This window comes from Cibotium barometz, chromosome 27 (assembly GCF_041138505.1).
Source record: "Cibotium barometz isolate CiBa-2024 chromosome 27, ASM4113850v1, whole genome shotgun sequence".
Classification (NCBI taxonomy): Eukaryota; Viridiplantae; Streptophyta; class Polypodiopsida; order Cyatheales; family Cibotiaceae; genus Cibotium; species Cibotium barometz.
In genome coordinates, this window is record NC_141072.1 from 303,485 (window position 1) to 328,469 (window position 24,985).

Genomic DNA, 24,985 nt, shown 5'->3' on the forward strand with positions numbered 1-24,985 from the left:
ACCAAAAAGCATACAAATCAATGTCATTAATGATGCAAATAAAGCCGATTGCTGATAGGTACAACAAGGTGGGCTTAAACAGGATAGCTAAAGCTTATGAGGAGAAGGAGGAGGACCGGGCCTTTATATGCATAAGGAGATGCATAAGGAGATGGAGAATTACCTAAAGGCCCATCAATCAAAGATAAGTAATCCTTACCTCCTAATCAGGTACTTAACCATGTAGCAAAGAGGCCTTTAAAAGAGACAGAAGTAGAGGAGAGCCTACAGCTAGCTATAATACCCGACCAACCTAAAGACGCTACTAGAAGGATAGAAGAGGGTCAAGCAGTGTTAATGGAAACACAGGAGCTCATAAAGACAATAAAAATGAACTAACAGAAGAAGATAGACAAAAAGATGAGAGGGATAATTGTAAATGTCACAGCAGAGTCACCAAAACTGGAAGCAACAATGGCATCTAAAATCAGAATATACCAAGAGGCCCTGCAGGAAAAGCTACTAAGCCCCACTGTGCAGGAACAACAACAATAGCTCACCCCTCCAACGAGCCCCGCCGCACACCTCATCTTCAAAGGCCTCTCTCCTCTTTCAAGGATTCACGCCTAACATATACACCAACTGAGGTAGCTGAGGAACAAGCAAAGAAGGACCAAGCTGTGGAGGGACAAGTAGTCGAGGAAGTACCAATCACAACACAAGAACTAGAGGCTACCCCAGAGTCTAGTAAGAGACAACGCTTTCGCCAGATCCTTTAAGTCCAATCAAAAGGAGTAGGTTGGATGATAAGGAGCAACTAGAGGCTACCCCAGAGTCTAGTAAGAGACAACGCTTTCGCCAGATCCTTTAAGTCCAATCAAAAGGAGTAGGTTGGATGATAAGGAGCAACTGCCACAGCTTGAATCCTTCAAAGACATGGATTCTCAAAGCTTCATCCAAGAAACCATTGAAGGCTTAGAGGCACTCCTTCATGATCCACTTACAAAAATGGATGCTGAGACTAGTACAAATTGGGAACAAGAGCAAAAAGTGTGGCATTGCCACCTATTGACAATGCACATGTTACATGACAGGAATGCTAACCTATGGAAGTAGCTGAAATATGCCAATGAACAAGTACAAAGCGTAAAAGCAACTCTGGTGACAACAAAACAAACTCACAAAGAAGTGATATTAGGAGCTTAAAGGCTGCAGAACAATAGGAAAGCAGATACAATGCCTTGGAAGGTAATAATTTTATGTTAAGTCACACAACTGTACAGAAGATCAATGAAAATGCTAACTTAAATGCAAGGCTCGAGCAAGTAAAAGACCAGCTTCAAAAAATGATCGTCCAAACACAGAGCCTCACAACTATGCATGCCATGAAAATCATGGAGTATCAAGGCAGCGCAAAGAATAATGAAGATATGCTTCAACAACAAATAGAGCTACTAACAACCAAACTCAAGGCAGAACAAGAAAGAGTGCAAGGTATGCAACAAGAAAGAGAACAGGCAAACAAAGTGCATGCAAAAAAGATCAAGGCCCCTAACAAAACCATCAGCACCACCAACCAAGAAGAGGCACAAAGGAGTCAAGAGACCATATCACAACTGACATTACAGTTATAGGACACACAAAGATTGGTGGCACAACAGCTCAATCAGATTACTCAGGCGGAACAACAAAGGGAAGCCACTGCCAAGAGAGCACAAGAAACTACAACAAGAAGATTTGAGGAAATGGATACTGAACGAATGATCCGGGAAAAGGACAAAACCAATTTAGCCCTACAGACCTAGATGCCTTTGAAAACTTGAGTGATGTCTTGATATCACTTACCATCTTAAACTTTAAGCATAAGATGGTCCAAGCATCAGGTTTGGGCCATTCAAGATTGTTAAGAGGGGGGTTGGGGATCTCTTCTAGCTTGCCAAATAAACCTAGTTTTTTATCTACAAAATATGCGTGAGAAAAGAAAAAGATATTGTTCTGTACAAGATCACTTGGGCTTTGAGATATAGACATTGCCTCTCCAATGGATGCATGCATAGCATAGAAAACTCCAATGAGGCTTTGGAGTGGTTGTTCCTCAACATAATTAGAGGGGAAAATATCTGCCAGAGAGACATAAGAAAATGGAGAATCATAAGAAAATTTGAAACAAAAAATCCAATATTAGCATGTTGTTAAAGCTATGTTTATGTTACACTGACAATTTAAAGGAAACCTTGGTTGTTGGCCTTGAATGTACCGGTCTCCAAGGGTATACACATGTTGCACTATGGAAACCAGTCCTTCCTTCTTAGTATACTTGAAGCCTTGTCGCCGCCCCTTGATGTAGCATATTCCCCAGTTCACGCACTTGATGTGGTCCCTTAGAGCTTGGCTGCCTATAGACCCAAGCCCCAACCCTGAATCTTGTTGGAGCCCAAACTCCATTCTCATCTCTTGTGTTATGCAGCACAAGCTCTTCCACCTTCTCCCTAGGTCTTCTCACATTACTGGAAGAGGCCATGGTGGTAAGAAAAGAGAAGAAGGGAAAAGAAAATCTTGTTTTACAACAGAAGAGTGGAGAGGAGAGAAAGTTCAGGGTTTTCAGCAGCAAAGGAAAGCTTAAAAGAGGGTTAGAGTTTGAGAATAGGCTTCCTGAACCTAGAGTAGACTAAATAGGGATAGAGTTTCTGCAGCAATGGAGAGGGAGGGAGCTTGAGAGAGAGAGAGAGAGGGAGATTGAGAGGGAGGGAGCTTGAGAAGGAGGGAGAGCTTGAGAGGGATGGAGTTTTTGCAGCAATGGAGAGCTTAGAAGAGGAAGAAAGAGGTTCAAAATGAGCTTTCCAAGCCTAGAGTATGTTGGGGGAAAGTTTGAGAGGAAAAACACACTTTTGAGAAAAAAATTAAAAATTTTCAATTTTTAGGGTTTTTAATCTGCGCGATTCTAGGTGGGGGGACCTCTAAGTTTGGGCCCAAGAGGTAGGGGGACAAGAGTAGTAATTAGGCCTCACTAGCAAACCAAGGCCTAGGCTCCCTAGGGTCAAAGAAGTCAAAAATGTGCACCCAGCCCTCTTTCCATTGGTCCATTCCTAATCAAAAGTTAATCCAAGAGGCCCTCTAGGTCTAAAAAAATCCTAATGGCAAGCACCACTTTCCATGAGGGATGTTTGTACTCCACATTGCAAGATAACTTGGAGCTATTGAACTTGCAAACAACTTATGGATGGACTGATGCAAGTGTCACAAGTCTTCTTCGACGGTAAGACCGCCTCATTCTACTCTCTCAAAAATAGAAATTATTTCATGTTCTATATGCTCTAATATTTTGACATATGATTTATTACCCTATGTTGTAGGCTTCTCAAGAAGATTCTTCCCCCTCAAAATCTATTATCGAACTCACGAGATGGGTGTCATAATATGATCTCTATGCTAGGTATATATTACACAAAAATACATGCATGTCCCAATGATTGCATGCTATTTAGAGGGGTTAATAAAGATGCAACATAATGTCTACAATGTGGGGAGAGCCGCTATAGGGATGATTTTCAAGGAGATAAATTTTTCCCAAAGGTTTTGAGACACTTCCCTATCATTCCTCGCATCCAACACGCGTTGTAAAGGGGATTATGGAACTCCTAACGTGGCATGCTACTCATCGCTTGCCCGATGGCATCATGAGGATCATAGCTAATTCACTGGCATGGTAACATGTGGAGCATTAATGGCTAGAGTTTAAAGATGAGCCCCATCACTTACACCTCGGCTTGGGCATGGATGGTGTTAACCCATTTGGCTTCAAGTTCACATCATGGTCTACTTAACCTATTGTATTGGTGAATTACAACCTCCCTCCATGGGTGGCAATCAAGAAAGGTCATATCATGCTTTCTCTCCTTGTACCAGGAAAGTATCAGGTGTGACAAACATGGATGTGTACCTCGAGCCTTTGATTGAGGAGCTTGAGACACTATGGCGAGGTATCAAAGTACATGACGTTTCAAGGCCAATAAATAGGCGTGACATGGAGGTGAAATGAGTTTTTCTTCGAATGATGCATGACTATCCCGGGTTACCGCAATGCTCAGATACCTACTTGAACCTTATATACATAAGGCTTTAGCCTTTAAACTTTAATTTTATATCTCTATCTCAATCATTTCAATTTTAAAATAGGTTTGGCATATTGAAATATACAAGTGAATAGGGTGTGTGTGGGAACAAGCTCTTGGTTAGAGGCTGTAAAAGAGGAGATGTAATTGTGAAAGAACCTGTGAAAAGGTGAGAAGAATCTACTGGGAGAGAATAATGGGTAGCATGAGAGAATTTAGGAGTGTGGAGTTATTCTGGGAGATATTCAGGGAAAAGAGAAGAGGTGGAGAGAATCAGGCAAGAGGTGGAGATATTTTGGGAGTGAATCATGGAGAAATCAATGGGATTAGATGCTTGATGTAAACTCTATAAATTGAGGCATAGCCCTAATGAGAATTTGCTGGTTTTTGAGTATCCATGCCTACATTAATCTATTTGCTAATTATTCACTAATTATGTCTTAATCATTTGCTAATCACTTTGTTAATGATGTTGATTCTAGTGTATGATCCACCATAGCTCATCATTATGCTCAAATTTCAACATGGTATCAGAGCCATGCCTAGAATCAATTAGGTTTATGAGCCCATTAGTTAATTAATTAGGATTAATAGATGATTAGCAAAAAATCAAATTTTTAGTGAGTTTTCACTTCTCCCCTTCACTCCCAGCTAGTGGAGGATCTCTAGCACCTTGCACACATAGAATTAGGTCTTGTGCTTCTAACACAAGCTAGCTAACACCCCTGGCTACAAGCCCATCGAAACGGTGCAGCAAACCGCCAAGTAACGAAGGAGATTTTGCGTTTTCTACCGGTGCCTTTTTTCTCTGCAGATTTTGCCATTGCTACTTCATCAAGTCAAATCCTTCTAATTTCTCTTAGCCCAAGGGGTAATGAAGCATGCTCTACAAGCTGGTGAAGACAAAATTGAGTTTCATCAAGTCTACAGTGAGATCCAAGCTCTTCATCAAATCTGCAGGTGACTTTGGTAAAACAGAGATTAAGCTTTCAATATTTGGTCAAATCTTGTGTTTCTTGGCTTAATCCTCTACTAGACTCATTGCTATTGATGCATTAGAAAGCATTTGAGCTCATTTGAAGTGGAAGGCACCAGATCTGGACTCCCCGCATACTCTGTTTTCTGCACACAAAACAGAGCATTAATTTGCTAATCAGTGATTAATCAATGCTAATCACTATATTTTGGTGCAATTGAGGGTTCAAATTAACCATTAGGTATCTGATACAGATCCCTAAAGCTTCAGATTGCAAATCGGAGTTGGTTTGATACTCCAACCATCCCGCACAAATTGGTTACCCTTAATTTAGTGTAATTTTTGGTGATTTTATGCTGATAAAATTGTTGTAATCATCTATTAAACACCAGATTGAGTTGTAAAAGGGTAGACACTGCCCTTGAATCTTGAAATTAGATCAAGAGGTAAGACCCCCTTCACATCACCATGAGTTCAGCACAGGAAATAGCCAAATTTAATGGGGAACAGTTTTATACATGGCAGACAAAAACCATGTATTTACTGATGAGGAAAAATCTGTGGGGATTAGTTGAAGGGAGAGATGAATGCCCAGAGAGAGGGGAAAATGAGTGGAAGAGCAGGAATGAAAAATCATTGGGACTTATTGCACTCAGTTTAAATGATGAAATCATTCATCATATCACAGGGATACAGTGGGCAAAAGATGCATGGGATGAACTCAATAAATTATTTGGTACACAAGCAAAAAGTTCCAAGATAAATCTGTTAATGCAATTCTACAAATTGGACATGAAGGAAAGTGAACCTTTAATCACACACTTGAACAAATATAAAAGCATTAAGCAACAACTGGCAGCTATTGGCAAAAAGGTAGAAGATGATGAAGCATTAGCTGTACTTCTGAAGAGTGTGGACAAAGGAGATTATGAAAACATTGTAGCAACACTAAAGAATGTACCTGAATTGAAGATACACGAGATAGAAGCAGCTCTACTAGAGTAAGAGAGAAGAGGCAAAGAGAAGAAAGGGCTCGACTCAACAGTAGGAGAGGAAAAAGCATTCTTCACCCGAGGAAGATTCTCTCGAGGACGAGGACGAGGAAGAGGCAGAGTAGGAGGGAGGACCTTCACTTGCTACAAATGTGGAAAGCCAGGACACATGGCGACGAGAGACTGCTACAGCAAACCCAGTGAAGAAGGAACGACATCGGCAAACTTTATGGAGGCTCCAAAGGAAGTGGAGTCGGATCATCTTTTCTGAGAGAGAGAGAGAGAGAGAGACCCCACAACCCAATGTAACCTGCCCCAATAAAGTAAAACCACCTCTGAGCCACCGATGATGTAGGCCATGTGGTAGATGTATGTGTGAGCACTTTAGTCAAGGTCGCAGGCACTTATAGTAGCCTTGGACACATAGAGAGAGAGAGTGTCAAGGACTCTGGAGTTTAGGGACTTGAGGCACTAGTCACGGACTATCAAGTAAGGGGAGGCAAACTTGGTATAGGGTCTAGGTGTGCTAGGATTATTCACTTGAGGGGAGGTGTTGAAATATACAAGTGAATAGGGTGTGTGTGGGAACAAGCTCTTGGTTAGAGGCTGTAAAAGAGGAGATGTAATTGTGAAAGAACCTGTGAAAAGGTGAGAAGAATCTACTGGGAGAGAATAATGGGTAGCATGAGAGAATTTAGGAGTGTGGAGTTATTTTGGGAGATATTCAGGGAAAAGAGAAGAGGTGGAGAGAATCAGGCAAGAGGTGGAGATATTTTGGGAGTGAATCATGGAGAAATCAATGGGATTAGATGCTTGATGTAAACTCTATAAATTGAGGCATAGCCCTAATGAGAATTTGCTGGTTTTTGAGTATCCATGCCTACATTAATCTATTTGCTAATTATTCACTAATTACATCTTAATCATTTACTAATCACTTTGTTAATGATGTTGATTCTAGTGTATGATCCACCATAGCTCATCATTATGCTCAAATTTCAACATGGCAACCTCCGGACACCATGCATGTCCGATTTGTAAACCATCACTTGTTTCGGAAAGACCCTGTATAGTTAAGAAGGTGGTGTATGACAAACATCATCGATTTCTCCCTCCTTCGCATCCCAAGTATGTGCCTCATGATGTCTCACCAGTTGTGATGAGAGGTAGATATTGGTTTGAGGCATGGAGAAGCCTCCCAATCCACCACCAAATGGGATGTCTAGGCTCTCAATCTTCTTTCGACTTCCATATTGGTGTGACATGAAGATAAATCATCTTTTAGATCCCATGCATATCTTCAAGAATGTGGCAACAAATATTTGGAACCATTTAATTGGTAAAAGAGATACAAAGGGTGCAAGGGATGACTTACAAAACATTGGATGCCTTCAAAGTACATGTCCAATTGAAAGTGACACTGAAAAAATAGTCCAACCAAAGGCACCATGGGTATTAACCAAGAGGGAGCACAATAAGGTGAAAAGTGTGATTGCCTCTTTTTTTGTACACCAACGGGAGTAATGCATTCATTGAAGGGTGCCTTTATAAAGGCCAAAAAGAAAGGAGAGGAACAATTATATGTCCTTAAGACACATGATTTGGCAGAATACATTAGAGGCATATAAATATTTGCTTATTCGTTTTCTCTTTGTGGTACATAATTTGTAAGCTCATATACTAACTTCCAATTTTTTTCTATGCATAGTTTATTCTTCCAATAACTATAGTTGGTTGTGGAGACAAGAAGGTGAGAGAGGCCATTTACAAAATGGGAAGCTTGGTGAGGTATGCATCTTCTCTCTTCAATTCACTACGTTATATTGCTTATTTGGAATTCTCATCATGTGCTCACAAGTTATGTATTGGTAAATAGTACACATAATTGCTTTGTATGTAGGTACATATCCTTAAAGGAAATAGTTCCTACATCCATTGAGACGGCTCGTCTCTCAATGCTATTGAGGCAGTGTGTATGATCGAGGAAAACTTTCCTACAACAATTCTCACTAGCCAATTGCATCTTGTGGTGCATTTTGTTGATGAAGTGGCGTTGTGTGGTGTTGTTCATGTTCAATGGATGTTTTTTCTTGAAAGTTTCATAAAAACCTTAAAGGACAAAGAGCAATGCTAGAAGCAAGCATGCCATTAGAGGGATGGTTGATGTAAGAGTCTCTTGTGTATATCTCAAAACATCTATCTCGCATAGATCCTTCCATGCCACGATTGTAGGGCAATGAGGAGGATGACCAACTACTCACTAACGTGCCTCAGGGGGGAAAAGGAAGGCAACAAAGAGAGGATGAAGCATTACACCACAAGGTGAATACATTCTGCATTCTAAATAGTCTCATCATGGAGAAGTGGATTGGGAGATACAAGGATGCAATCAAAAGATGAAAGGATGAGAGAAGAGCTTTCAAAACAGCAAATAAGACTCTTGTCATTCCTACCTAGCTTGGAACCTCTACCAAATGTGATCAAAATCGTGATAATGCTTCAATGGATCGTGATAGTGATATTGATATTGATATGGAACCTCATCTTTTCATTGAGCTTCATTAGATATAGACATTGATGAAGCAACACATATGGATTTATTACAAGATGGGATAGATTCATGATCTTGACATTGTTTAGCTTCTCAAAAGTTTTCAACTACCTTTTGTTTTTGCTCCAAACATGGCTCCAAGGGTTTTAATGGATGTTTTTAAAAAACTATATCTCATTTTCTGTGTGTATGTGACATGTATTTTTAGAATTCAGCATCCAACAACTCTCTGAAATTTCATGTAGCAAAAATAGCAGCATAATTTTTCTATTAAGCAAAAATCACAGTATAGCAGTAAAATTTCATTGCTATAATTATTGTGGAGCAGCAAAATTTCGCTGTGTTAACAGCACTACCCCCCAGCAGTGATATTTCGTAGTTGGGTAGAAAAATTTTGCTGTGGAGCAGCAATTGGAATCCCCAACATCTCGACAAAAAAAACGCTATTGAAACACTGCTATAGAAAACACTGTTGTGCCCCTGACGTGTTGTAGTAAAAGAGTGCAAAAACAAACCAATGCCGTGTAGCTTTTTCCAACCACACTTGGGAGAATAAAAGAGCTCAATCGAGAAGCTAATGTCCCATGACCTAGCTCACAATTGCATGGGCAAGGTGTTTCGCTCACGAGTCACCTCATGAATACTTGTGCTCGATATTTTCATAGGAGACGTTGTTGCCGTCATGCAACCACACTCCAATGCTCCACTCTGCCACCATTGCACTTTAAAGGAAGCTCAATCCTTCTCATGACTTACTCTCTCACATGCAAGAAGGCAAGCACACACAAGCGAGCAAACAATAGCATAAGAATATAGTAGATAGAGAAGAAGAGCACTCTATTGAGCTAGCATAAAAGGATGAGTCGTGAGAGTTGCATTTTAAGTTTTGTAGGTTACTTCTAGGGTTCACAATTTTGGGTGGCTAGCTCCTTAGGCTCATTTGGCCACTCTAGCTGATGTAAACACCTATTCTAAATCTAGCACACTCCACCTAAAATCCCATGGTGTTTCTTTAATATACAAGTGGCAAACACACACGCAAAATATACAAAACATGATTTTCAAGTGAATTCCACACATTCCGGCACCTGTGGCCCAAAGGTGGGGAAAATGACTCGGTGACAAGCATCGAGGCCATAGAGGTCTCCGAAAAGGGTTAACATGTCCCCCTTCCTAATGTATATTCCTTCCTCAAAATATGTCGATGAAGCTGCAAGAGGTTGTATGCTGAATGCAAGTTAGCATTGGAAATGTCAGAGGACTTGGAAGGTTTGCAAGGCAACATGGTGCAACAAGTGAGGTGTTCTTGTAGAACATAATTAAAACTTAAGCATAATGTAAACACCTAATCAATCAATGAGGAAATATTTAGATAAGGGTAATATTAAGGTAAACTAAGATGTAGTAAAAAGCATGCCTTGGGATATGACCCTAGTCTCTACACACTACCACTTTGGTGAAACCATCTCTATCTATTATCTAGCCTCACAAATGTAACTACATAGTGATTATTATAATCTTGTTTGATTTTTAGAAGATAAAAAATATAAAAGTTGGGCACCACCCTGTAGAGACCCAAGCGATGGCCCAAAGACCTCATACAAGAGTATCTAAGAAACACTATGTATCTCAACAATGATGGCTTTTTATAAAGCCCTTTATTGATAGGTTTTTACCCACACAGTCAGAGCTTCTTTATGTTATTTCTTTAATTGTTGTTTTAAAAGTGTCTAATATTTTGGTATTATGCTGATATTTATCCATCCAATAGCATAGACTAGCAACCAGTGGAGAGTATAAGTGGGATTTTTGATGCTTTCCACGCATATGCAGGAGAACAAATTTACAAAGGAAGAACTCATAGAGATCTTGTAGAACATGGCATATTTTTCTATGTTGTGTAATACTTTGACCCAAACACATCTTTTGGATGGGGTCGTTTAACTCCATTATCCCTCCCATCTTTTGATAGCAAAGATTGTCCATTGCCAACTACACAAACTAGTGAAAGTTACAGGATCAGGTTGTATCAGGATATACAAAAGTCTTTTAAGGCATCTGTTGTTGCAACAAAGAATGTTAGGCTAACTATTTTTATGCCTATTTAAGTATTTGTTGACTTTTTCTTTGATGAAGAAATTAGAATTACTTCAACAATGTTTATTCACAAGTCAAATAAGGCATTGGACTTTTTGGACGATTGTTTGGGACAACAGAAAAACAGAAGGCATCATTTCTATTTTGGAGAAGAAGTCAATAATTTGCAAGTACATTAGTAGCTCTCAAAAATTTGTTGCAACTTTTTGGACGATTGTTTGGGACAACAGAAAAACAGAAGGCATCATTTCTATTTTGGAGAAGAAGTAAATAATTTGCAAGTACATTAGTAGCTCTCAAAAATTTGTTGCAACTTTTCACTACACCAGATATCATCATGTTAATGGCAAACTTGTTCCATTAGATCAAGATTTGGAGTCTTATCTCCTGAGAATACACCCTTAGTAATGGAGATATATTTGGAAGGACAATTGCTTACAATATTAAACACACTATCTAAAACATCTCTTTCACAAATTAGAGAAGACCTTATATATGAGGAGATTGAACAATTGCTAAAATATTATGCATTTACAATGGATAAAAGAAAGGTAAACCGTTTAACATTTACATTCACCATTTAGTATGTTGTACAAACCATTTTGTAAGATACCACTAATACCATTTTGTAAGATACGACTAATACCATTTCTTTTCCAAAAAATGACTTTCTGCAAAGACTCTATCTCTCATACTATTCACTTGATTAGTTGTTAAATGATGACAATCAAAGCATTGTAACTCCAAAAGAAATTTGATATATAAAAGATTTTTCTTCTTACAAAATAGTGTCGAGTCTCGTACAAAATTAATGTTCATGTTACAACTGTGATGGATGGTGAGATGTTTGATGATGACAAGAAGAAGATTGTGAGGAATGGCAGCAAGGTGTAGATTGTGTTTGTGATTGAGAACGTGAATGTGATTGGGGTGGCCTTTGATGAAGGCTCTCTTGTGCTCTTTCCATGTCTGCCCACAGTCTTTCTTGTAATTTCCTCTAGGCCTCTATCTCACTCTTTCTTGTAATTCCCTCTAGGCCTCTATCTCAACCTCTCTCCTAGATGCTACCCATTCCTCCATCTCTCTTGTTAACTTGTCATATTCTTCGATAGCTTGTTGGTGCAATTTAGCTTCTCTCTGGTATTGCAACTCTCACAGTCTTTCTTGTAATTCCATCAAGGCCTCTATCTCAGTATTTCTTGTAATTCCCTCTAGGCCTCTATCTCAACCTCTCTCCTAGATGCTACCCATTCCTCCATCTCTTCTGTTAACTTGTCATATTCTTCGATAGCTTGTTGGTGCAATTTAGCTTCTCTCTGGTATTGCAACTCTCACTGACACTCTTGTTGTTGAGCCTCCCTTGCAAATTCATCTGCCCATCTGATCTCTTCTTCTACACGATCATGGACATCAACAATAATTTTTTGTACAGCTCTAGTCCTAAATTATTTTACGTCTAACATATTATAATTGTGCATATGAAGTTCCTATACACAAAGGGAAATGTTTTGTCAAAAAACTCATAGCTATGTTAGATGATGGAGATGTATGTTATAAACATCACTTACATCAGGTATATGAAATAGCCTTTTTAACAAAAGAAATGCATTCAAGCACGTCCTCCATCCAAAGTTGACATTGGCAGGCTAGACCCGCACCCTTATCTTTTGATTTTTCATATTTTGAATAATATTTGGCTCCAATAGTAGATGTTCCAATACACTTGCAAACTTTCGAGTATATCTGAGGGGTAAAAAAAACAAGCACATTAGTTTATCCTACTTAAATCTATATACTTGTGGAAGAGGGAAATGTCAATAGCACTTACTCTCTAATGCAACCATGATGCCCTTGAATAGAGTTTGCAAAATAACATGTATTTTGGCTAATATCATAAAGAAGAAAACTCCAATGGTTGCTGAACAGAAAAGCAAGACATGTGTTATAAAAAAAACACATACAAATTGCCTAATATATGTCAATCTATAATTTAACATGAGACTCACTCTTCATGATAAGTTGTGTGACAATTATTCTTACCAGATCAAGGTTGATAGTTTGGAAGTAGCCCATGAGATGCAAAAATTATGTCTGGTTATTTTGCAAGTGGGATGATATGAGAGGATCAATGACATAGGTACAATTTTTTACCTCTTCTAGTAGAAGTGACAAAACATACCTAAAGGGAACAACAAATAAAAAATAAAACTAGAATTTGTGAAAAATTAGTCCACTTGTACTTATAGCACAATCATGCATCATATACCATAGTGTCATTGAATACAACTCTGTATGTAACTTCCATGAACCTAGAACACTGCATAGCACGCAAATCCTCTGAATCAATGCTAGTATCAACTCGTGTGTCCCCCAAGTTGTAAACGCCACTCTTACCGGCACAGCTCTCTGCAGATCATGCAATCCTTTACCATTGTCTTCTTCTATGGCGTTAATTTTGATCTGTCTCCTGTCATCTTCTTGGGTTGCATCAAGATCTATAGGATTTTTATTAACATTTTCACCTTCACTCACATCCCCCTCTGATTGTGGTTGTGCGGCATCTACCTCCAATTGTGATTGTGCCTCCAGTTGTGGTTATGTGCAACATCTTGCCGCAGATGTTGTGCTTCTACTCTTCTCCTTGTTTGCGATTGGGTATCCCTATTGTGAGTAGCTTGGGTGTTCTGAACTAGCCCTGCACGAGGATGGAGAGGAGAGACCATAAGGATCTCCCGCATATACGATGATCGTTAACAAAAACATGTACTAATGTCTGATCAAGTCTGTACCTCAATGACCGGAGTGTGTTAAAATCCCTTGGCATTATTGTAAGCCTATGGGCATGGGTAGCGAGGCAGTATGAATCTTCAATAAATGCAATTATCCAATATTCAATACTTAGATTAATCATGTTAATTGTGTTATCAGTAGAGTAGGATTAGTTTATCATTAGGTAGATGTCTTGTCTTAAGGAGAGCTTGATCCATGATTTTCAGCATGGTATCAGAGCTTAGGTCTAGCTCTCATAGCTTACATTAGGGCTTGGATCATTAGCAAGTGTTTAGGCTCACTCATTAGCTTGGTTTCTATTCTTATTCCTTCCTATTTTGCATTAATCCTTATTTCATTAACTCATTGCTCAAGCACATTGTTCAAGCACTTGTGGAGCATTCAATTAATGGTTCCTTGTTGGCATCCTTATGATAGAGGATTAGTGTGAGCATTCAATCAAGAAACACCTTGGTTTTTATAAGCTTAGACTAGAGAAAAAGCATCAAGCAAAAAACACTTCAAATCTAAGTACACATTGCGGAGAGCATAGATCTAAGCACTTAAGAAGAGAAGAATCTATGTGAACTGCGAGCACATATTTGAGCACTTGAGAAGCCATATGAGCTACATACAACGTCAAAATCCACGTGGCCCCTAGCACTTGCAATAACAATTGGTAACAATTGGCCTACAACACCAAGGAGCCTTTCTTCCACACGAGAAAGAGAATGTGGAGGAGAAGGAGAGCTTGAGTTCCTTTTGTAAGCACGCACACACACACACACACAAGAGAGAGAGAGAGAGAGACATGGATGGACGAATTCTCTTCTATCTTCTTCTCTTCTCTACAACCATACAACTAAAAGATAAGAGTACATACATAAAGGGAAAGTACTCTCCTATAATAACATAAAATGGTCACTCTATAGTGTGAACCTGACTATATGAGCTGGTGCTACAACTATGCCATAACTCTAGTACACCAAAGTGGCTGTCCTCACACAGAGCGTGTCATCCACACTGGCGATATATCAACAATAATATCACCAACCATACTAGTGGTATAAGTGTGAAAATTATCACCGAGGTGGGTCATCAATGTCTATTATAGCACTAGTTGAGCTCGATATCTCAACACTCCCCCTCGCGCTTAACTCCACACACTATACTCCAAGTAAGCTCCTAAACCTAGGGAGATTCTTTGTTCCCAATGCCTTCGTGAAGATGTCAGCCACATGATCCTCTATGGTGACATATGTCAGATCTATATCACATGTTAGAACCTTCTCCCTCACAAAGTAATACTGCACCTCAATGTGCTTCGTTCTAGCATGGTTTACAAGGTTGCTCACCAACTGTATGCTAATAATGTTGATATAATAAATGACAACTGCCTTATATCACCAAGTAGAAACCAAGCTACCTCTCACAAGCTGCCATAGCAACATCCCTATACTCTACCTCTGTACTCGATAAGGCAACTGTTGGTTGCTTCTTACTGCTCCACCACAAAACATCACTCCCAAATGAGAACATAAAACCACTGGTAGATCTCCTATCTACAACATTATTAGCTCAATCAGCATTTGCGTACCCATGTAGTTGTATCTCTATACCAACCTCATAGAAAAGTCCATAATCAATTGTGGACTTTATGTACTTGAGAATCCACCTAGCCAAATCCAAGTGTGGCTTCCTAGGGGTCTGCATAAACTAACTCACAAGTCCAATAGTATAGCTCAATTCTAGCCTAGTAATGGTCGTGTAGATCAAGCTACCCACTATGCACCTGCACGTAATGGGGTCCTCTGAAATCTCACCTATATCTGCAAAAATCTTTGTGTTCTACTCCAACAACACTTAAATAGTCTTACAGCCTATCATATCGTAGTTGGGCAACATCTCCAAGCCATACTTTCTCTGTAATAACAAAGTGCCATGAGGTGATCTCACCACATTTATGCCGAAGAAATACTATAGCTCACCCGAATCCTTCATCTCAAACTTCTGCTTCAAAAGCCTCATGTATGTCAGTATCACTATCACCAATGATAATTAAGTCATCCACATAAATGACTAATAGCATGATCTCTCTATCTATCTTTTTCACATAAAGTAAAAAATCTGCATTGGATATCTGAAATCCAATGGTAACAAGATGCTCTGCAATCATGTTTGACCATGCTCGAGGTGCCTGGTTGTTTAAGCCATACAAGGCTTTGCGTAGCTTGCACACAAAATCTCGGTGTGCATCACTCTCATAACTCGATGGTGGCTACATCGTGTATATTTCTTCTTGCATATAACCATGCAAGAAGGCATTCTTTACATCCATCTGATGTAAAGACCAATCCTTTGCTGCAGCCATAACAATGATAGCTCTCACGGTTGCCATTCTTACAACCTAGCTGAATGTCTCCTCATAGGCCAATGCCCCTTCCTTTCCTTAGGCAAATTCACTAACTCTCATGTTACATTTACATCCAATGTTGCCATCTCCTCATTCATGGCATCTTCCCATTTATTATTTCCAAGTCCCTGCTTGAGACAAGTGGGCTCTAACTCCTATATTTCTTTAACCATTTAAGCATAATGATGGACTATATATCCATCATATCTCAACCTGTCAACAAGGTACCTAGGCCTCGTAGACCTGTGTACACCTGGATCACTAAACAGCCTTGGTTCTCCTTACACTAGGACTAACCAGAGACAGAATGACAAGCTCCTCATTAAGGCTCCACTCAAAGCTGCTAGAATCACCATCCACATATGAGTGACCTTCAGATAGATCACACGAACAAAAGGTTGATCTACCTTTTCCTTCCCTTTGCATGATACATGTGTACCTACGTATGTCCTCAACCTACCTAACCATGGACTAACATTGAATCCACCACTAGAGGACTTTCTAGGTCTAATAAGAACTTGTGTGATTACTTCTCTACATGTGGTATAGCATCTACATCTTCTATTACCTTCACCGTTGGTGCATACTAGCTACTCATCTTGTCAAAGACAACATCTTTTCTTAATCGCATCTCATGAGTGGTAGCCTGTAGGGTTATAACATCTTTAACCTTCTACTCCATATAATAACAAATAAAGATGCATTTCTCCACCTTTGAATCTAGCTTTGTTCATACTTCATCAAGAACATGCACATATACAATACACTCAAACACGTTCAAGTGAGACACATCCGGTCTTATGCCTATAAACTTCTGTTCAGGCATCATACCATGAAGAGTTGCAGTGGGTGTCCTATTCATAATGTACACAACAGTGGCTATTGCTTTTGCCCAAATATAATGGCACGTGCCACTTATGCAATGTGCCTATTTTTTCTTTCTGCAACACCATTTTCTTTGCGGAGTATACCTACATGTAAACTATCTCTTGGTTCTCTGCATCCTGAGGAAATAATTATACTCATTGGAGAAATATTCTCCCCCACCATCTCATCTCAGGCATTTTATTTGCATGCCTTTTTCCTTCTCAACCAAGGCTTTAAATCTATGAAAGTAAGTAAACACCTAACTTTTCTCCTTTATGAGTAAACCCACACTTTCCTAGTGTGGTCATCAATGAATGTAACATAATACCTATAACCTACAATTTTTTATAGTCTTGGTCAGTCCCCATACATCTAAATGTATAACATCTAATGGCCTTGCACTGACATGATTTTCATGTGCGAAATCATGTTTGGCATGCTCACCAAGATGGCATGCTTCACATACTTTATGCATACCATCATCAACCTTAAACTTTGGCAAAACTACAACAATATTTTGGGCTTGCATAGACTTTATTTGTTGTATATTCATATGAACAATGCACTTGTTCCATATTTTAATATCTACAATGACACCTATTCCATTCATAAACATAGTTGCCTTTACCCCAAGCATGCTCACATCCAAATTAAACTTGTGCCATTTCTATTACCCTTTGCAACCAAGCGACACTCATTTTTGAAGTCTTCCACAAAAAATCCCTAAGGATTAAACTTCACTTTTGTAGACCCTGCTCAACCATCTGTCCAATAGAAGCCAGGTACTTTGTAATATTTAGAATATGAAGTACATATGCCAAGTATTTCATTTTTCCATCCTACATAGACAATGGAACTTTACCAACATATGTAATGGGATCTGCAGTATCATCACTTGTTTCTACATAACCTAGTTTTTTCATTTTTTGTATGTCTCTAAACCACTCACCATGACTGGTCATGTGTTTACAGATGCTAGAATCCACATACCATATATCTTGAGATTTTGACACTTCTCCTGTGGAACTAAGCATGTGGTTAGAGATTCTAGAATCTACATACCATATATTTTGAGATTTTGACACGTCTCTTGTGAAATTAGCATGTGCTGCGTGACAAATAGTTGCTCACTTCTATCAATTACCACTATGTTTACTAGATGATGCATAGTTTCCTTTTGTTGTAACTTTTCACTTTTAATGTCATTTTTCTTTTTATAGTAGTACTCTGCCATGTGCCCTGGTTCTCCACAATACTCGGGGGGTGGAATACTAAGAAACCCTATGTATCACGTGCGTTCAAGAGGTATTTAAAAAACCCCTCAACCAATGAATTTTTCATGAGTAATATGGGCTTACAGGTTTTTTTCAAAACCGATTAAAACAACCCTTTTGTAAATATATTTCTTTAAATTTACCTTAAAATTTTGAGTTGAAAAACCCCTTGATTTGAACTCACATGGTATAATTACATATTTTTAGGTGAACCTCCTGAGCCACTATAATAGCACTCTATGTTGTTTTGACTATGATTTCTTTGCAACCACCTCAGTCTCTTTGGCTCCACTTGCCTCTAGATTAGCCTCTTAAACCCACATATGATTGTTGCTGTTTAGTGAATCATTGGATTATTGTTGTGTCTAGAATTTTGATTTCCTTGTTGGCCACCACCTTGGCCTCAACCATGACTTCTACCTCTACCTCTACCTAAAAATGAGTAGAAGGCATGTTATGATGTGTTCTTGCTTTGTGAAGAAGAGTTCTCACCTAGAGACCCTTCTATGATCAACATAGACACCAAGTCTAAAAAGTTCAGAACATTCTCTCTGAATACAATGGAGGTCTTGAATGGCTTGTATTTTTTGAAAAGCCCATTCAAACAAACACTCACCAAATGATCATCATCCATCGATACATTAATAGACCCAAGGGTTTCCACATCCCTTGATGTTTAAAACATACTCATTGATAAACATGCCTGCCAATGCAACTACTAGAGTGTTGGCATCATATATGTGTCCTTTCATTGTGTCTATGACACTAATCAAAAGCCAATCCATAACTTTCCTTGCACCCTGATTCAAGTCCTTGAATGCCTTTGTATCCTGCTAGAGTGGCATTCACTTCAAACAACTCTAGAGGCTCCTCATTATCTCCTTTGACATAGTCCCAAAATCTTTTACCCACTAGGAAATTTTTCATTCTGAACTTCCAAGCATGGAAGTTGTTCTTGTCAAGCTTCTCATTGACAATTTGATTGAGTCTGTCAAACATGTTTACTTGCAACAATCAGAAACCTACAAATAGACAATTTCTATATGTCGCCAGATGTGACCAAAGTACATATACATACACCCAATATCAACAATACATGTGAAAACACTATCTTCACTCCAAAAATGCACTTCTCTACTTCAATAACCAAATTTTGACCTGAGATAGTTCTCTACTAGAACTTTTTGAAACTGTCAAAAAAACATTACAGTGACTGAATGGAGACCGAAATATGAACCTGGCCAAAAAACTTCAATCAAAAGTACTATGTATCACATAGGAACCTCAAATCCTATGAAGACATCTCCTCAATCAGAGATGTGTAGCTCCCGGAGCTACTGAGGGGTTGTTGTACTTAAACAAGAAAGGAAAAGCGATTATGATGCTCTTACCCATATACCTCTTTCTTGCTTGTTTATTCTTTCCTCTTGCTTGCCTCCTTACCTCTCACATGAACCAGAGCTCTGATACCAAAAAGAGAATACAGGAAGGAGGGAGAGCTTGAGTTCCTTGTAAGCACATACACATACACACAAGAGAGTGCAAGACACAAGAGAGAGAGATGGATGGCTGAATTTTCTTCTATCTTCTTCTCTTCTGTACAACCATATAATTAAAAGATAAGAGTACTTACATAAAGGAAAAGTATTCTCCTACAATGACATACAATGGTCGGTCTATAGTGTGTGAACTAACTATATGAGCTGGTGTGCTATAACTATGCCATAACTCTAGTACTTCAAAGTGGCTATCACACAGCCTGTCATCCACTCACGGCATATCAACCATAATCTCATGAACCATGCCAGTGGTATAAGTACACGAGCTATCACCCAGGAGGTGGGTCATCAATGTTTGTGTAGCACTAGTTGAGCTCAATAGCTCAACAAGTATTAGCTAGAAAGATGCGCTTCTACCTACAGCCACCATCTCAAGATTCAAGCTACCTTCTCCTTCAAGCATCTATATCGTCTTGACACTCTGCTACATGGAGTTTTCTTCTACAGGTTCCCCCATGGATTTCCTTCAAAATTGTTGCCCAAATCAATGACCTCACATACCCAAGATAAATCTACAGATGACATAGTCGGCCTCCAACACTATGAACCATATATATATATATATATATCTTTTTCTTTAAACAAAATGGCAAAGGTTTTAAACCTTATCCTCTTTAAAGGGAGTGTTCACATGCCCTAGATAAAAAGCAATCTCATATAACCTTAGTGAGATTGTCATTGATGGAAACTAAGAGAAGAGTTTCACTTGGGTAACATGGGATTCCACAGAAACATTTGGCATCACCACAAGATCTGTAATGACATTGACACAAGTCGCACAACACCATCATCATCATTGATAAAAAAATTTCATATAATCCTTGTAACTTTTTGTTGCCAAAAAGGCAGTCGTATATGAGTGACCATAAGTCAAAAGTGGATGTAAAATGTAACCAATCTGAGCATGTAAGGCAAAAAGGCAGTCGTATATAAGTGACCATAAGCCAAAAGTCAGATGTAAAATGTAACCAATATGAGCATGTAAAAGTGGATGTAAAATGTAACCAATATGAGCATGTAAAAGTGGATGTAAAATGTAACCAATATAAGCATGTAAGGCAAAAAGGCAGTCGTATATGAGTGACCATAAGTCAAAAGTCAGATGTAAAATGTAACCAATATGAGCATGTAAGAGGGAGTATGAAACAAAAGAGAAAAGTCTTTGTAAAAATGCCACAACCACATGAGTATGCAAGCGTATGTGTGCAAATCATAAATGGAAATGTGCATCTAGTACACATTAAAGGACTTATCAAAGGGCCAAGAGTCAAGCCAATAGCAACAACACATAAACTACCAACCACTACCCTAACTTAAAATCATATGTTGTAAAAGCCACCAAATGAGTAGGCAAATTGATATGTTTTAAGAACACTCGACCAAAGAGTAGCCAAAGTAGCACCCTGAGGGAGTCAAAACTTAACTTGACCGTCTCTAAGATAACCTTTGAGCTAGATAATAACCAAGCCAAATAGCCTATGAGTTACCCAGCCAAGTTATAGATGAGAGGGGCGAGAATATGTTGTAAAACTCACATCTAACCCCCTTGTAGTAGCACAAGAAAATGGCACCAAGGGGGGGGTATTGAGAAATGTGGTGCCATAGAGCATAAGGAAGAGATAGGGAGTCAGAATGAGTAGCCAAGCAAGTGCAAATTCCACATGAGCAAAGTGAATTATCCCTCATTAATGTACAAGCCTAAGAGTGTATCTCCTTATATAAAAGGGGGTCATTTCAAGCAATGAAATTGTATCACTTTCACTTATCTCAATTTTATTTATGTGTCGTCCAAGTTAATCTATCTTGGAGTCTAATTAACTTGAGTGCAATCTAATTAGCACACACTCATTATCATTATCATGAGTTCACTTAGGTATCAACCACTTTAGATTAATCATGTTAATTGTGTTGTCATTAGAGTAGCATTAGTTTATCATTAGGTAGATGTCTTGTCTTTAGGAGAGCTTGATATGTGTGTCAACGCCTCAAAACCTAGATCACCTCCCTACTTGTCATACTTCAATCGACTAGATGAAGTGTGATGGGGGTGCATAAAGATGGTGATGACTAAAATAGTGACCTATGTACACACACATGGAAGTATGTAGACGTAGTGTGATGGGGGTGTGTAAAGATGACGATGACCAAAACAATGACCTTCGTGCACACACATGTAAGTATATAGTGTCATGGGGGTGCATAAAGATGGCAATGACCAAAATAGTGACCTATGTGCACACACCTATAAGTGCATTACAGCTTTTGCGTCGGAGACCTATGGTATCTATTAGGGCACATCATATCTAGTGAAGTCCCCACCACTCCTAACCGAAAAAGGCACCCACCTACTACAAGTCGATCATATGAGACCTTACCCCAAACACACACACGATTCACCAATTTCTCTACCGCACTGCTCGTAGTTGGAAAGATTTTTATTTATTTATTTTGGGTAAATATTCAAGTTGTAGCGATTCCTTCTGGTGAAGCCGCTGCTCCTTGTGTTGAATCCAGTGCTCTTCTTCCTCTCATATTGTGCAGTCTAGCATGCTTCACGTCTTTGCATCTGCAGCACCCTAGCTTCACTCATTCTTCACTCAACCTGCTCTTCACTGGGGCAACTTCTTGAGGTTGGCATCACCCACTTTCTTGGGTCTTGTTCTGATGTGAAAGCTGTTGCCGACCTTCACCTCCCCCCTCAACTGAGCTTGCTTGATGTGGATTAATGTGATGCACTTAATCTGGTAGCTCCCGATAGATTTTTGGGTGCCCGTGTATGTGGCACCCCCATCATCGCGATATGGCCTGCGGCGGTCGGCGGGAGCCGTCGGAGCTTAGACCTGTGGACGGGCCCCAACGCTATTTCAACAAAGGTTTTTCATCGTTCCTTGACCATGGACCCCGCTAATGCCATTTCACCACCCCAGGTACAACTTGCACAGTCGGCCCAGTCGGTGCAGCTCACCATATTGTAAATGCTCTTCAATGTTTTTTTGCGAGATATATATTTTGAAATTATAGCATTTGAAAATGAGAATAGTATTTTTTGCTTACACAAACATTATTCTTTTTTATCCCAACTAAAAAAAACACTGCTCTACTCTATGGGCATGGCTCCAGCAACAGTAGTTCACTTAGTCGCCCAACAGTCTTGTTGCTCTCACAAGCAGTTTCCTTGCTAATCAAATCTCTTTTTCAAATGTATCTTATTTTCTAATCTCTTTTTGAAATATATCTTACTAATCTCCTTTTCTAAAACCATAGTTTATCTCACTTTAAAATGCAACCACAAATCCCTCCTAGTCGTCCTTTCCTTGCATCCTCATTGAAATGGGTTTTTCTTCATGATGATGAAAGATCAAAATGCAAGGTCTTGCGGCAAGCTTCCATCCCATGGTCACGAGTGGATGACTTTGTGCAAGGCGAGGCCAAAAATGTTGACTTTCCAACATCATTCAAGACGTACATTCACCATCGACGACAACATGGTAAATTGAAAAAGCCACAAAAAGATGCATGGGTAGAGAGAATAGTGTAAGTGCTCTCTCGCTCATTTTTTAAATCAAAGATTCATATATGCTCCTTGATTTAATGGTTGGTGGAAATGCTCTCTCTTTTATAATGTTCAAATTTTGGTATGGATTTAGGTTGAAAGATGCATGCAATCAACGGAAAATGGATGAAGAGATGGTTTCTGGGAAGGAAGTCTCTTCCTCCATGGAAGGTGTAAGAAAAAGGCACCCACCTACTACAAGTCGATCATATGAGACCTTACCCCAAACACACACACGATTCACCAACTTCTCTACCGCACTGCTCGTAGGTGGAAAGATTTTTATTTATTTATTTTGGGTAAATATTCAAGTTGTAGCGATTCCTTCTGGTGAAGCCGCTGCTTCTTCTGTTGAAGCCAGTGCTCTTCTTCCTCTCATATTGTGCAGTCTAGCATGCTTCACGTCTTTGCATCTGCAGCACCCTAGCTTCACTCATTCTTCACTCAACCTGCTCTTCACTGGGGCAACTTCTTGAGGTTGGCGTCACCCACTTTCTTGGGTCTTGTTCTGATGTGAAAGCTGTTTAAAAATATCTAATTTGATCTGTTTTCGACCTTCACCCCCCCTCAACTGAGCTTGCTTGATGTGGATTAATGTGATGCACTTAATCTGGCAGCTCCCGATAGATTTTCGGGTGCCCGTGTATGTGGCACCCCCACCATCATCGCGATATGGCCCGCGGTCGGCGAGAGCTGCCGGAGCTTGGACTTGTGGACGGGCCCCAACGCTATTTCAACAAAGGTTTTTCACCGTTCCTTGACCATGGACCCCGCCATGCCATTTCACCAGCCCAGGTACAACTTGCACAGTCGGCCCAGTCGGTGCAGCTCACCATATTGTAAATGCTCTTCAATGTTTTTTTGCGAGATATATATTTCGAAATTATAGCATTTGAAAATGAGAATAGTATTTTTTGCTTACACAAACATTATTCTTTTTTTATCCCAACTAAAAAAAACACTGCTCTACTCTATGGGCATGGCTCCAGCAACAGTAGTTCACTGAGTCGCCCAACAGCCTTGTTGCTCTCACAAGCAGTTTCCTTGCTAATCAAATCTCTTTTTCAAATGTATCTTATTTTCTAATCTCTTTTTGAAATATATCTTACTAATCTCCTTTTTAAAAACCTTAGTTTATCTCACTTTAAAATGCAACCACAAATCCCTCCTAGTGGTCCTTTCCTTGCATCCTCATTGCAATGGGTTTTTCTTCATGATGAAAGATCAAAATACAAGGTCTTGCGGCAAGCTTCCATCCCATGGTCACGAGTGGATGACTTTGTGCAAGGCGAGGCCAAAAATGTTGACTTTCCAACATCATTCAAGACGTACATTCACCATCGACGACAACATGGTAAATTGAAAAAGCCACAAAAAGATGCATGGGTAGAGAGAATAGTGTAAGTGCTCTCTCGCTCATTTTTTAAATCAAAGATTCATATATGCTCCTTGATTTAATGGTTGGTGGAAAAACTCTCTCTTTTATAATATTCAAATTTTGGTATGGCTTTGGGTTGAAAGATGCATGCAATCAACGGAAAATGGATGAAGAGATGGTTTCTGGGAAGGAAGACTCTCCCTCCATGGAAGGTGTAAGAAAAAGGTGATGATGCAGAGAGTACCAAGCGTTGGTGTCTAGAAAACTCTTCTATGACTTTTGTGTACCAAGAACAAGATCTTGATCGCAACAAGGATTTCATTCTTGGCATTCAAACTCCATGGCAAAGAGAGATGTGTGACAAGTTTGGGAATGGTGACTTATTGACAATGGACTCAACATTTGGTACAAACAATTATAAGGTATGCATCGTGCTTTTTATCTTTAATAAGGTGTATACGTTAC